Here is a 13,218-nt window from a genome sequence, read left to right as displayed (position 1 = left end):
AGGCAGGCAGAGGGAGAGAGAGGAGGAAGCGGGCTCCCTGCTGAGCAGAGAGCCCGATGCGGGACTCGATCCCAGGACCCTGAGATCATGACCTGAGCTGAAGGCAGCGGCTTAACCCACTGAGCCACCCAGGCGCCCTACTGAGCATAAATCTTAATGGCTTTGGAGGTAGGCAGATTTAAGTTTGAACAGTGGTTCTGCCACTTATTAGGGGTATGACTTTGGGCAAACTTAAGCTGTTTATACCTTAGATTCCTCAGCTCTATAATGGAGGTAAATAAGACAATGGATGCAAAAGCATTTAGTACAGTGTCTGGCACATAATGTCTAACTATTAAGCCCTTACCCCTCTAATCTACTTTCATATACAAGGAGAATAGGAGAATCCAACAATGTTTAATTTGAGGACTCCAAGCAAAAATATCAAAAGGTTCTCCTGAGACACCTAGGTGGCTCAGTTAGTTAAGTGTCCAACTCTTGGTTTTGGCTCAGGTTATGATCTCAAGGTCGAGGGACTGAGCCCTACATAGGCCTCTGCACTGGGCATACAGCCTGCTTGGGATTCTTGCTCTCCCTCACCCTTTGCCCCTCTCCCACATGTGTGTATGCAGTGCATGCACTCACACTCTCTCCCCCTCTCAAAAGAAAAAAAATTATCAAAAACTTTTTTTATCCATACTTATTTCCTTCCTACATTCTAGAAATGCATGTCATTAATCTTATTTCCCCTAAGAAAACATATTAAATCAGATTAGTAGTTAGATCAGTTTTATATGGTCTCCCATAGAACATCTAATAACTTTTATAACAGGTATGGCTACAACTTTAAAACATTCTGGACGTTGCTCAAACATCTAATATTTAATAAAAATTCGCCAATATACTTATCTTAACCTTTACTGAATTCTTGAAAAAAATATTAAGTTTGTAATGTCTCTCAGGATTACAAGGTAACCATCTGTTTGCTCTTATTTGAACTTCTACTACTTATTTCAAGCTTCAGAGTCCTTAGTACTTTACTCCAGATTTATATGGTTACATCACATTCTCCTTCAATCTCCATTTTTCCAGAAAATACTGCTTTTGTAGTCATGTGGAAATCTCTTCATCTTCCTCTTCTACTTATAACAGAATTTCTTTTGACCTTTTCCATTTTAGAAGCATCTTTCTTGAGAAGATTTAGCGTGAAGAACACTGGGCTAGGAGCCAGGGGTCCTCACCTCTGCCATCTCATCTCTTTATCTGAAAGATGAGAGGACTGCACTAAATAAATTTGTAATAGCTTTCCTTGTATCTCTAAGCTTCATATTTCCACGATTCTGGGTCTTCCCGCAAGAAGTCATTCAGCATTCCAACAACTTTCCTAAACTTTTTACTCCAGTTAGCCAAAGAGGGGCAGGCATGTTCAAATTCAGGGGCAGGAGGAAGACACAATAATCAGGAAGTCTGGAGTTATAGAAGGAAATTGTGAACCAATTAGAAGAAGATTAATAAGAGATATGAGACAAAAAAGATGTCAAAAACAGAAGTCAAACAGCCTAACTCTAACCTCATGCCTACATATCTATTTAAGACGACTAAGAAAGAGAAAAAGCTTTCAGCAGTAGAGGTTACACAGTCCTCATTTCCAGCTCAAGGGAGCAATGCAACTCTGTGCAATCTTCTCAATGTTGTTGCTAAAGCGGCCCCCTACAGGCTTTGCACAAAATAGGCATTACAGGGGTATTTAATGACTGAATTAGAGTTCACCTGAACTGAAAGCTCTCATAAATGCTACCAGTACTGCTAGGTACCATGAAATCTGAGGACTCCAGTGAAATTACATGCCATTGGCTGTCCTGGTTTTAAAGGGAAGACTGGGACTGAGTCAGATGGGATGCCAAGATGTGGCCTGATGGCACTGCTTAAATTATGAGGATGCTAGAAGCAGCCCCAGAAGGAACAAGTACAGATTAGTAGGCACAGGCTATCTCTAACCCACCAAGGCAATACCAGAATATGTATGAAAGTTATTTCCTACTTTGGTGTCAGAGTCCAAGAAAGCACTAGCTTGTTTCCCTCTGGAGAGGCTGGTTTCTTGGCTTGTGACTGATTGGAAGGGAAGGGAGAGTAAATTAACAAAGGGATGAGGGAGGTGGGCAGTTCTCAAGATTCCCAGGCCAACCTTATGGTGGTGTTTCTCAAAGTATGGTATACCACACTAAGGATGGGGGTGCCTGCTTAAGAGGCAGTTTCAGGGACTCATCACAGATCTCTAGAATCAAATTTCTGGGAGTGGTACTCGCATTTTTAAGGAGCACATTTACATTTGAGAACTACTGTCCCAGAATGGGGGTGGGGGATGAGAGGTGGGGATGGGGTAGGGATGGGGATAGGGAACTAAGGTGAGGTTCTTTTGACTCTGGATTCATTACATATGACTAGGCTACTTTGCTTTGGGGACCATAAAAAAAAAAAACAACCCTCAATTTCTCAGGTAAAACCTGCAGCTAGTCCTCTAACAGTTCACAGGGGCACAATGAAAGGGCCTGGAAAATGCATTTTCATGAACTGGTTAAAGAGTTCCTCCACGGCCTTGTTTACCATGTTTGTTTGTTCACTGGCTTCACTGGTTTATTTAAAAATAAACCGGCCCAACCCAGATATTTTCAGAAAGAATCACAAACTCCAAAATATAAGAGGTTTTTGTTTGGGGGTTGGAGTTTTCTTTTTGTTTTGGTTGTGTGTGTGTGTGTTGATAGTGCAGAACCAGGCTTGTAAACCTGAAGTCACTGCCTGCTATAAAAAGTAGGATTTCACTCAAAAGAAAAGAAGATCCCCGGGTAAGGCTCTGCCCAGCTCATCTGCACTCGGAACTTCTAATGAAAGCCAGTAATTTGGGGGTGGCAGAGAAGGAAGACTCTGAAGGAGGGGTGGGGAGTGAGCAAGACGCACTCTCCGCTCCAGACAGAGTTTGACAGGAAGTCCCACCAACTACCTGATTTTTAATGAGTCCCATTAGCTGCCAGGAAAAAACCGCGTCTGCAAATGCGTTATCAAGAAACACTCGGCGCTACCGTCCTCGACCTGCTGGCGGGATGAAAACACCCCAGGCCTGCAGAAAACAGTCAAGTTACTCTTTAGCTGTCCCCGCGACTGCGTTTACGATTTCCATATAAGGCGACACCCCTTTCCCGGATTGTAAGACTTTATCCTCAACACGAAAACGGGCCGCCGAAACCCACTTGCGGACATTTTTCCTCGCGATGATTTCAGTCCCGCGGCCTGACCTGGCGGGCGCCCGCCCCAGCGGCAGCCTGAGGAGACGGCCCCCCTCAGCCCTCAAGCCCCCCGACACAAAGGCAAAGCCCGGGCCCTGTCCGCCGCCACACTCGCCCTACAGGGTCCCGAGCCACACTTACCTGACGCTCCCCGCCGAACTCTCGCGCTCGGGGCCCGAACCGGCCCGGGAGGCGCGCGCACTCGGCGCCCCGAGAAGCCGCCGTGCCGCAGCGGCGCGCGCCCCCCGCCCTGGCCGGCGCGGCCACGCGGCTGAGTCACCCGGAGCTTCATATTAAAAGTCCCCTCAGCGCGCGGGGCACGCCGGGAAGGCCAGGCTCCGGGCCGGTCGCCTGGGGCTGCGGTTGGTAGGTAACCTGTGTCTTTCCCTCTACGCCCACGGGTCCTGCTGGACAACTGGCTCGCACCTGCACTGCGGGGGTGGATTTGGTTTCCGAGCTGCGGATGCCCCCTTTTCAATTATTAAAGGTATAAAACGGAACGTTAGTAGCTACCGGAGTTGTAAAATAATCTTGCGCAGCCCCAGGACAGCTAATGCTTAAATGACATTGTGGAGCCTCCTTGTCTTCACGCGTTTGGGCAGAGGGTATGTAGTAAGAATGACGGAGTTCCTTAAACACGTTTTGCTTAGAAGCCCCTATCCTGGGTATGCATTCTGACCAAAGAAGAAAAAAAAAATCCTCATTTTTCTCAAACTTTGAATTAATGAAACCACATGGTATATGTAGCAAACAAAGTTGAATTGCAAATTTTAAATCAACCGAAAGCAAATTATTGGAAAATTGGCTGTTACGAGTAAAATATTTCAATGCTCAAAAAATATTAACGTATGGCCAATGTCCTATAATTTGAGGGCTGAAAACATAAAAGAAGGAAATAATATCAGTCCTTATTGTCCTGATTTCTAGGGATTTTTGTATTTTTAAAAGTAAGTTATACTTACTATGCAAACAGTTTTATTTTAAAATTGCTGAAAACTGGGGCAGCTGGGTGGCTCAGTGGGTTAAGCATGGGACTCAGTTTCTGCTCAGGTTGTGATCTCGCTCTTGGGACAGAGCTGGAGTAGCGGTCCCCGCTGAGGGGGAAGGCTATTTGTCTTCCTTTTACTCCTCCCTCACTCTCTCATAAATAAAAAAATCTTTAAAAAAAATTGTTGAAAACTACGTAAATTAATAGCATGATTTCTTAAATGCTGAGTCAACTTTTTGTTGTTTTTGTTGGTTACAAAAGTCCCTAGAAACTAATTTGAGGCCAAAGATTAGGATTAGAGTTGAAGTGGTAGGAATATGAGAAAATTGTTTTGACTCTCATTCTAGGAGGTTGCTATAGTGTGTATGGCAAAACTGCGTTATCAGGGTCAAAACCTTTAATTTTAAAAGCTGAAGCTATACAATTTTTTCATTATAATTTGACTGTATAGGTCTTCCAGGATCTTAGGATCCAAACTTAACAAAGTAGAGGATTGTTCAAACTAATGCCTTTATTTCCATTTCTATAAAATACAATATTATGCCTGAGAGCAGAAAAGAAGGAAAGGAAGAAAACCTTCTTGATATTCCTGCAGGATAGGTTTTTTTTTAAAGAATTTTTTTTTGGGAGGGGGACCATAAGCAGGGGGAGCAGTAAACAGAGAGAGAGGCAGGCTCCCTGCTGAGCAAGGAGCCTGCTGGAATCATGACCTGAGCTGAAGGCATCTACTCAACCGACTGAGCTACCCAGAACTGCAGGATAGTTCTTGAAGCACATTCTTCCTTTCTGGAAAGTTTTCTCTCTGCAGATTTGTAACACAAAAATCTGGCAGAAAGATCAAACAATCAGGCGAATGACTGTGTCTTAATTAGTAGTTCAGACTAAATTGTTCTATTTTTGTCTCTACTTTCATGTCATAAATAGCGTATCACACCTGGCACTTTCTTGGGGTAGACACCAAGTAGATGAAGTATGAGAAATGTATATTCACAGAAAGCACTGGTATATGCTGATTTTTATCATTCATTTGTAAATTAATGCCTCTCCAAACCTGAATCTCCCAGATGCATTTCTTTCTTTTTTTAATTTTTAAAATAAACATATAATGTATTTTTATCCCCAGGGGTACAGGTATGTAAATCGCCAGGTTTACACACTTCACAGCACTCACCAAAGCACATACCCTCACCAATGTCCATAACCCCACCCCCCTTCTCTCAGCCCCCTCCTCCCAGCAACCCTCAGTTTGTTTTGTGAGATTAAGAGTCATTTATGGTTTGTCTCCCTTCCAATCCCATCTTGTTTCATTTATTCTTCTCCTACCCCCTTAAGCCCCCATGTTGTATCTCCACTTCCTCATATCAGGGAGATCATATATAGTTGTCTTTCTCCGCTTGACTTATCTCGCTAAGCATGATACGCTCTAGTTCCATCCATGTTGTCGCAAATGGCAAGATTTCATTTCTTTTGATGGCTGCATAGTATTCCATTGTGTATATATACCACATTTTCTTGATCCATTCATCTGTTGATGGACATCTAGGTTCTTTCCATAGTTTGGCTATTGTGGACATTGCTGCTATAAACATTCGGGTGCACGTGCCCCTTTGGATCACCACATTTGTATCTTTAGGGTAAATACCGAGTAGTGCAATTGCTGGGTCATAGGGTAGTTCTAGTTTCAACATTTTGAGGAACCTCCATGCTGTTTTCCAGAGTGGTTGCACCAGCTTGCATCCCCACCAACAGTGTAGGAGGGTTCCCCTTTCTCCACATCCTTGCCAGCATCTGTCATTTCCTGACTTGTTAATTTTAGCCATTCTGACTGGTGTGAGGTGATATCTCATTGTGGTTTTGATTTGTATTTCCCTGATGCTGAGTGATATGGAGCACTTTTTCATGTGTCTGTTGGCCATCTGGATGTCTTCTTTGCAGAAATGTCTGTTCATGTCCTCTGCCCATTTCTTGATTGGATTAGTTGTTCTTTGGGTGTTGAGTTTACTAAGTTCTTTATAGATTTTGGACACTAGCCCTTTATCTGGTATGTCGTTTGCAAATATCTTCTTCCATTCTGTCAGTTGTCTTTTGATTTTGTTCACTGTTTCCTTTGCTGTGCAAAAGCTTTTGATCTTGATGAAATCCCAATAGTTTATTTTTGTCCTTGCTTCCCTTGCTTTTGGTGATGTTCCTAGGAAGATGTTGCTGTGGCTGAGGTCGAAGAGGTTGCTGCCTGTGTTCTCCTCAAGGATTTTGATGGATTCCTTTCTCACTTTGAGGTCCTTTATCCATTTTGAGTCTATCTTCATGTGTGGTAAGGAAATGGTCCAATTTCATTTTTCTGCATGTGGCTGTCCAATTTTCCCAACACCTTTTATTGAAGAGGCTGTCTTTTTTCCATTGGACATTCTTTCCTGCTTTGTCGAAGATTAGTTGACCATAGAGTTGAGGGTCCATTTCTGGGCTCTCTATTCTGTTCCATTGATCTATGTGTCTGTTTTTGTGCCAGTACCATGCTGTCTTGATGATGACAGCTTTGTAATAGAGCTTGAAGTCCGGAATTGTGATGGCACCAACTTTGGCTTTCTTCCTCAATATTCCTTTGGCTATTTGAGGTCTTTTCTGGTTCCATATAAATTTTAGGGTTATTTGTTCCATTTCTTTGAAAAAGATGGATGGTATTTTGATAGGAATTGCATTAAATATGTATATTGTTTTAGGTAGCATAGACATTTTCACAATATTTTTTCTTACAATCCAGGAGCATGGAACATTTTTCCATTTCTTTGCGTCTTCCTCAATTTCTTTCATGAGTACTTTATAGTTTTCTGAGTATAGACTCTTAGCCTCTTTGGTTAGGTTTATTCCTAGGTATCTTATAGTTTTGGATGCAATTGTAAATGGGATTGACTCCTTGATTTTTCTTTCTTCTGTCTTGTTGTTGGTGTAGAGAAATGCAACTGATTTCTGTGCATTGATTTTATATCCTGACACTTTACTGAATTCCTGTACAAGTTCTAGCAGTTTGGAGTGGAGTCTTTTGGGTTTTCCACATATAGTATCATATCATCTGCAAAGAGTGATAGTTTGACTTCTTCTTTGCCGATGTGGATGCATTTAATTTCCTTTTGTTGTCTGATTGCTGAGGCTAGGACTTCTAGTACTATGTTGAATAGCAGTGGTGATAATGGACATCCCTGCCATGTTCCTGACCTTAGTAGAAAAGCTTTCAATTTTTCTCCTTTGAGAATGATATTTGCGGTGGGTTTTTCATAGATGGCTTTGATGATATTGAGGTATGTGCCCCCTATCCCTACACTTTGAAGAGTTTTGATCAGGAAGGGATGCTGTACTTTGTCAAATGCTTTTTCGGCATCTATTGAGAGTATCATATGGTTCTTGTTCTTTCTTTCATTAATGTGTTGTATCACATTGATTGATTTGCAGATGTTGAACCAACCTTACAGCCCTAGAATAAATCCCACTTGGTCGTGGTGAATAATCCTTTCAATGTACTGTTGAATCCTATTGGCTAGTATTTTGGTGAGAATTTTTGCATCTGTGTTCATCAAGGATATTGGTCTGTAGTTCTCTTTTTTGATGGGATCCTTGTCTGGTTTTGGGATCAAGTGATGCTGGCCTCATAAAATGAGTTTGGAAGTTTTCCTTCCATTTCTATTTTTTGGAACAGTTTCAGGAGAATAGGAATTAGTTCTTCTTTAAACGTTTGGTAGAATTCCCCTGGGAAGCCGTCTGGCCCTGGGCTTTTGTTTGTTTGGAGATTTTTGATGACTGTTTCAATCTCCTTACTGGTTATGGGTCTGTTCAGGTTTTCTACTTCTTCCTGGTTCAGTTGTGGTAGTTTATATGTCTCTAGAAATGCATCCATTTCTTCCTGATTGTCAAATTTGTTGGCGTAGAGTTGCTCATAGCATGTTCTTATAATTGTTTGTATTTCTTTGGTGTTAATTGTGATTTCTCCTCTTTCATTCATGATTTTATTTATTTGGGTCCTTTCTCTTTTCTTTTGGAGAAGAAAGGCCCCTAGCCAGGGGTGTATCAATCTTATTAATTCTTTCAAAGAACCAGCTCCTAGTTTTGTTGATTTGTTCTATTTTTTTGTTTGTTTGTTTGTTTCTATTTCATTGATTTCTGCTCTGATCTTTATGATTTCTCTTCTCCTGCTGGGTTTAGGGTTTCTTTCTTGTTCTTTCTCCAGCTCCTTTAGGTGTAGGGTTAGGTTATGTACCTGAGACCTTTCTTGTTCTTTTTTTAAAGATTTTTTATTTATTTATTGAACAGAGAGATCACAAGTAGGCAGAGAGGCAGGCAGAGAGAGAGGAGGAAGCAGGCTCCCCGCTGAGCAGAGAGCCCGATGCAGGGCTCGATCCCAGCACCCTGGGATCATGACCTGAGCCGAAGGCAGAGGCTTTAACCCACTGAGCCACCCAGGTGCCCCAACCTTTCTTGTTTTTTAAGAAAGGCTTGTACCGCTATATGTTATCCTTTCAGGACTGCCTTTGCTGTGTCCCACAGATTTTGAACCATTGTGTTTTTATTATCATTTGTTTCCATGAATTTTTTCAATTCTTCTTTAATTTCCTGGTTGACCCTTCATTCTTTAGAAGGATGCTGTTTAGTCTCCATGTATTTGGGTTCTTTCCAAATTTCCTTTTGTGATTGAGTTCTAGCTTCAGAGCATTGTGGTCTGAAAATATGCAGGGAATGATCCCAATCTTTTAATACCAGTAGAGACCTGATTTGTGACCCAGGATGTGATCTATTCTGGAGAATGTTCCATGTGCATCAGAGAAGAATGTGTGTTCTGTTGCTTTGGGATGAAATGTTCTGAATATATCTGTGATGTCCATCTGGTCCAGTGTGTCATTTAAGGCCTTTATTTCCTTGTTGGTCTTTTGCTTGGATGATCTGTCCATTTCCGTGAGGGGGGTGTTAAAATCCCCTACTATTATTGTATTATTGTTGGTGTGTTTCTTTGATTTTGTTATTAATTGGTTTATATAGTTGGATGCTCCCACGTTGGGGGCATAGATATTTAAAATTGTATATCTTCTTGTTGGACAGATCCTTTGAGTATGATATAGTGTCCTTCCTCATCTCTTATTATAGTCTTTGGCTTAAAATCTAATTGATCTAAGGATTGCCACCCCTGTTTTCTTCTGATGTCTATTAGCATGGTAAATTCTTTCCCACCCCCTCACTTTAAATCTGGAGGTGTCTTCGGGTCTGAAATGAGTTTCTTGTAGGCAACATATAGATGGGTTTTGTTTTTTTATCCATTCTGATACCCTGTGTCTTTTGATTGGGGCATTTAGCCCATTAACATTCAGGGTAACTATTGAGAGATATGAATTTAGTGCCATTGTATTGCCTGTAAGGTGACTGTTACTATATATTGTCTCTGTTCCTTTCTGATCTACTACTTTTAGGCTCTCTCTTTGCTTTGACGACCCCTTTCAATATTTCCTGTTTTGGTGTTTGCAAATTCTTTCAGTTTTTGTTTGTCCTGGAAGCCTTTTATCTCTCTCCTTCTATTTTCAATGATAGCCTAGCTGGATATAGTATTCTTGGCTGCGTGTTTTTCTCATGTAGTGCTCTGAATATATCCTGCCAGTTCTTTCTGGCCTGCCAGGTCTCTGTGGATAAGTCTGCTGCCAATCTAATATTTTTACCATTGTATGTTACAGACTTCTTTTCCCGGGCTGCTTTCAGGATTTTCCCTTTGTCATTAAGACTTGTAAATTTTACTACTAGGTGACAGGGTATGGACCTATTCTTGTTGATTTTGAGGGAGGTTCTCTGCGCCTCCTGGATTTTGATGCTTGTTCCCTTTGCCATATTAGGGAAATTCTCTCCAATAATTCTCTCCAGTATACCTTCTGCTCCCCTCTCTCTTTCTTCTTCTTCTGGAATCCCAATTATTCTAATGTTGTTTCGTCTTATGGTGTCACTTATCTCTCGAATTCTCCCCTTGTGGTCCAGTAGCTGTTTGTCCCTCTTTTGCTCAGCTTCTTTATTCTCTGTCATTTGGTCTTCTATATCACTAATTCTTTCTTCTGCCTCATTTATCATAGCAGTGAGAGCCTCCATTTTTGATTGCACCTCATTAATAGCTTTTTTCATTTCAACTTGGTTAGATTTTAGTCCTATTATTTCTCCAGAAAGGGCTTTTATATCTCCTGAGAGGGTTTCTCTAATATCTTCCATGCCTTTTTCGAGCCCAGTTAGAACCTTGAGAATCATCATTCTGAACTCTATATCTGACATATTACCAATGTCTGTATTGATTAGGTCCCTAGCCTTCGGTACTGCCTCTTGTTCTTTTTTGTGGTGAATTTTTCTGCCTTGTCATTTTGTCCAGATAAGAGTGTATGAAGGAGCAAGTAAAATACTAAAAGGGTGGCAAAGACCCCAGGAAAATATGCTTTAACCAAATCAGAAGAGACCCCAAATCGTGGGGGGGAGAAAGGGGATAAAAAGAGGTTCAGAAAAAAAAAAAAAGAAACAATTAAAAAAAAGAAAACGAATAATGAAAACATATAAAAAAGAAAAATATATATATATTAGAAAAACTAGTTAAAAAACGTTAAAAAAGGGTAAAAGTTAAAAAAAATTAGCAGAAGAAGAAAAAGAAAAAAAAATGAAAAAAAAAAAAACAAAAACCAAGCAAACCAAAAAACCAAATTAAATTAACTGCAAGACTAATGAATCATGGGGAGAAAGCCATGAGTTCAGTGCTTTGCTTTCTCCTCCTCTGGAATTCTGCTGCTCTCCTTGGTATTGTAACTGCACTCCTTGGTAGGTAAACTTGGTCTTGGCTGGATTTCTTGTTGATCTTCTGGGGGAGGGGCCTGGTGTAGTGATTCTCAAGTGTCTTTGCCCCAGGTGGAATTGCACCATCCTTACCAGGGGCCGGGCTGAGTAAGCCACTTGGGTTTGCTTTCAGGAGCTTTTGTTCCCTGAGCGCTTTCAGAGTTCCAGAGGACGGGAATACAAATGGCGGCCCTCCCAGTCTCCAGCCTGGAGGAGCAGAGAGCTCTGGGCCCCTCAGAGAATAGCGCCCAATAACTCCTGTCTCCCTAGCCTCTGGCCTCTGGCCGCGCCCCGAGCTCACCCAGGCTGTGACTGGTTCAAGGTAACCCCGAGTTGTGAGCTCACTCCCTGGCTCTGTCTCTGTAGCTGGCTTCCCTGTTCTAATACATGCAAGCTCTGCGACACTCAGACACCCCCGATCCTTCTGTGACCATGCGGCACCTGGAGCCACGCTGACCCCGCATGGGCTTCACCCCAGTTTAGCCTCTGGAGCGATGTCCTTCAGTGGAACAGACTTTTAAAAGTCCCAATTTTGTGCTCTGTTGCTCCTCCGCTTGCCGGGAGCCGGCCCCTTCCCCCGCGGTCTATCTTCTCATCGCTTTGGATTCACTTCTCCGCCAGTACTACCTTTCAAAAAGTGGTTGATTTTCTGTTTCTAGAATTGCTGTTCTTCTTCTCTTCGATCTCCTGTTGGATTTGTAGGTGTTTGCAATCTTTAGATAAGCTATCTAGCTGATCTCCTGCTACCTGATGTAGCCTCAGCCTGCTACTTCTCTTGACTTCTGCTACTTCTCTTGACTCATCCCCTCCCAGATGCATTTCTTTTTTTTTTTTTTTAAAGATTTGATTTATTTATTTGACAGAGAGAAATAACAAGTAGATGGAGAGGCAGGCAGAGAGAGAGAGAGAGGGAAGCAGGCTCCCTGCTGAGCAGAGAGCCTGATGTGGGACTCGATCCCAGGACCCTGAGGTCATGACCTGAGCCGAAGGCAGCAGCTTAACACACTGAGCCACCCAGGCACCCCCCAGATGCATTTCTATCTGAAGCTGAAACCCTTTCTCATGTCAGATTGGCAAACCTAGAATTTTCCATTGCCATGATGGCTAATTCAAAAGGCAATACAGTTCATACAATTAACTGTGTTAAGTCTCCTTGAATATGCTGTCCACTACTAGCAAATACTGCAAAATGCCTTTTCCAATATTTCACATCACTTAAACTTCTCAACAACCCTGGGGGATAGATTTTATTACTCAGATTTACAAATGAGGAAAACAAGACATAGACAAGTTAAGTATCTAAGGTCATTAAACTACAGAGTGATGCTGGCGGGTTGAGAACTTGGATCATCTGACCCCAAAGTTTTGCTCAGCATCCACTGAGTGTGTGGCAATTCTCTCTTATTGCTTCCAGGTGAACTCTTGAGAACTTCCAGGAGATACCTTAAATGCCTTCAGCTGTCAATACCAAACAACTCCATCTTAGAATGAAAATTTTTAGAAAAGATTTTATTTATTTGACAGAAAAAGAAGGATCACAAGTTGGCAGAGAGCAGGCAGAGAGAGAGGGGGAAGCAAGCTCCTGGCTGAACGGAAAGCCCGATCTGGGGCTCGATCCCAGGACCCTGAGATCATGACCCCAGGACCCTGAGATCATGACCTGATTGGAAGGCAGAGGATTAACCCACTCAGCCACCCAGGTGCCCCAGAATGAAAATATTTTTAAAGTAATAGCTGGTATCAGTTATTGTATAAGAAACTATCCTTTCTACATCATATGTAGTAAATGTAAAAACAGTGCAAAAATCCCAAGATTTCTGAACTCTCAAAGTAATCATATTTGCATTTTTAACTAAATGATCTAGATTTTATGATTTCTGGATTACTGCAGACATATAAAATGAGACTTTTTGAAAGAATAATCACTTCCATTTGGAAGTCCAAAACTGTGCTCAAATATAGATGTAAATAACTAATTTCTGACTTTTGGGGGCATGCTGGAACCCTGCAAAATAGATTCACAAGAATCCTTTTTCCTTTACTCTATCAGTTCACCTTTGTTAGCAGTCTCTTCATGAACGTCACAAAGGCTAATGACCAACTGGAAACAAAGACTGGATCTTGAAAACATAAACAACC

The 13,218-nt window shown here is 41.8% G+C and overlaps 1 protein-coding gene across 1 annotated transcript in view; it reads right to left on the bottom strand.

Moving 5' to 3' along the window:
- KCTD20 (potassium channel tetramerization domain containing 20) overlaps window positions 1-3,491 on the bottom strand; it is a 34,614-nt gene extending 31,123 nt beyond the window's left edge. The window contains exon 1 of the mRNA XM_044250200.1: window positions 3,402-3,491. The gene's annotated coding sequence lies outside the window, so the exon portion shown is untranslated. The remainder of the gene's footprint in view (window positions 1-3,401) is intronic.
- Between the last annotated feature and the right edge of the window lie 9,727 nt (window positions 3,492-13,218).

The sequence above is a fragment of the Neovison vison genome, chromosome 1 (genome assembly GCF_020171115.1).
Source record: "Neovison vison isolate M4711 chromosome 1, ASM_NN_V1, whole genome shotgun sequence".
Classification (NCBI taxonomy): Eukaryota; Metazoa; Chordata; class Mammalia; order Carnivora; family Mustelidae; genus Neogale; species Neogale vison.
The sequence above is the reverse complement of the archived record's forward strand: the minus strand, read 5'-3'. Positions and strand labels throughout refer to the sequence as shown.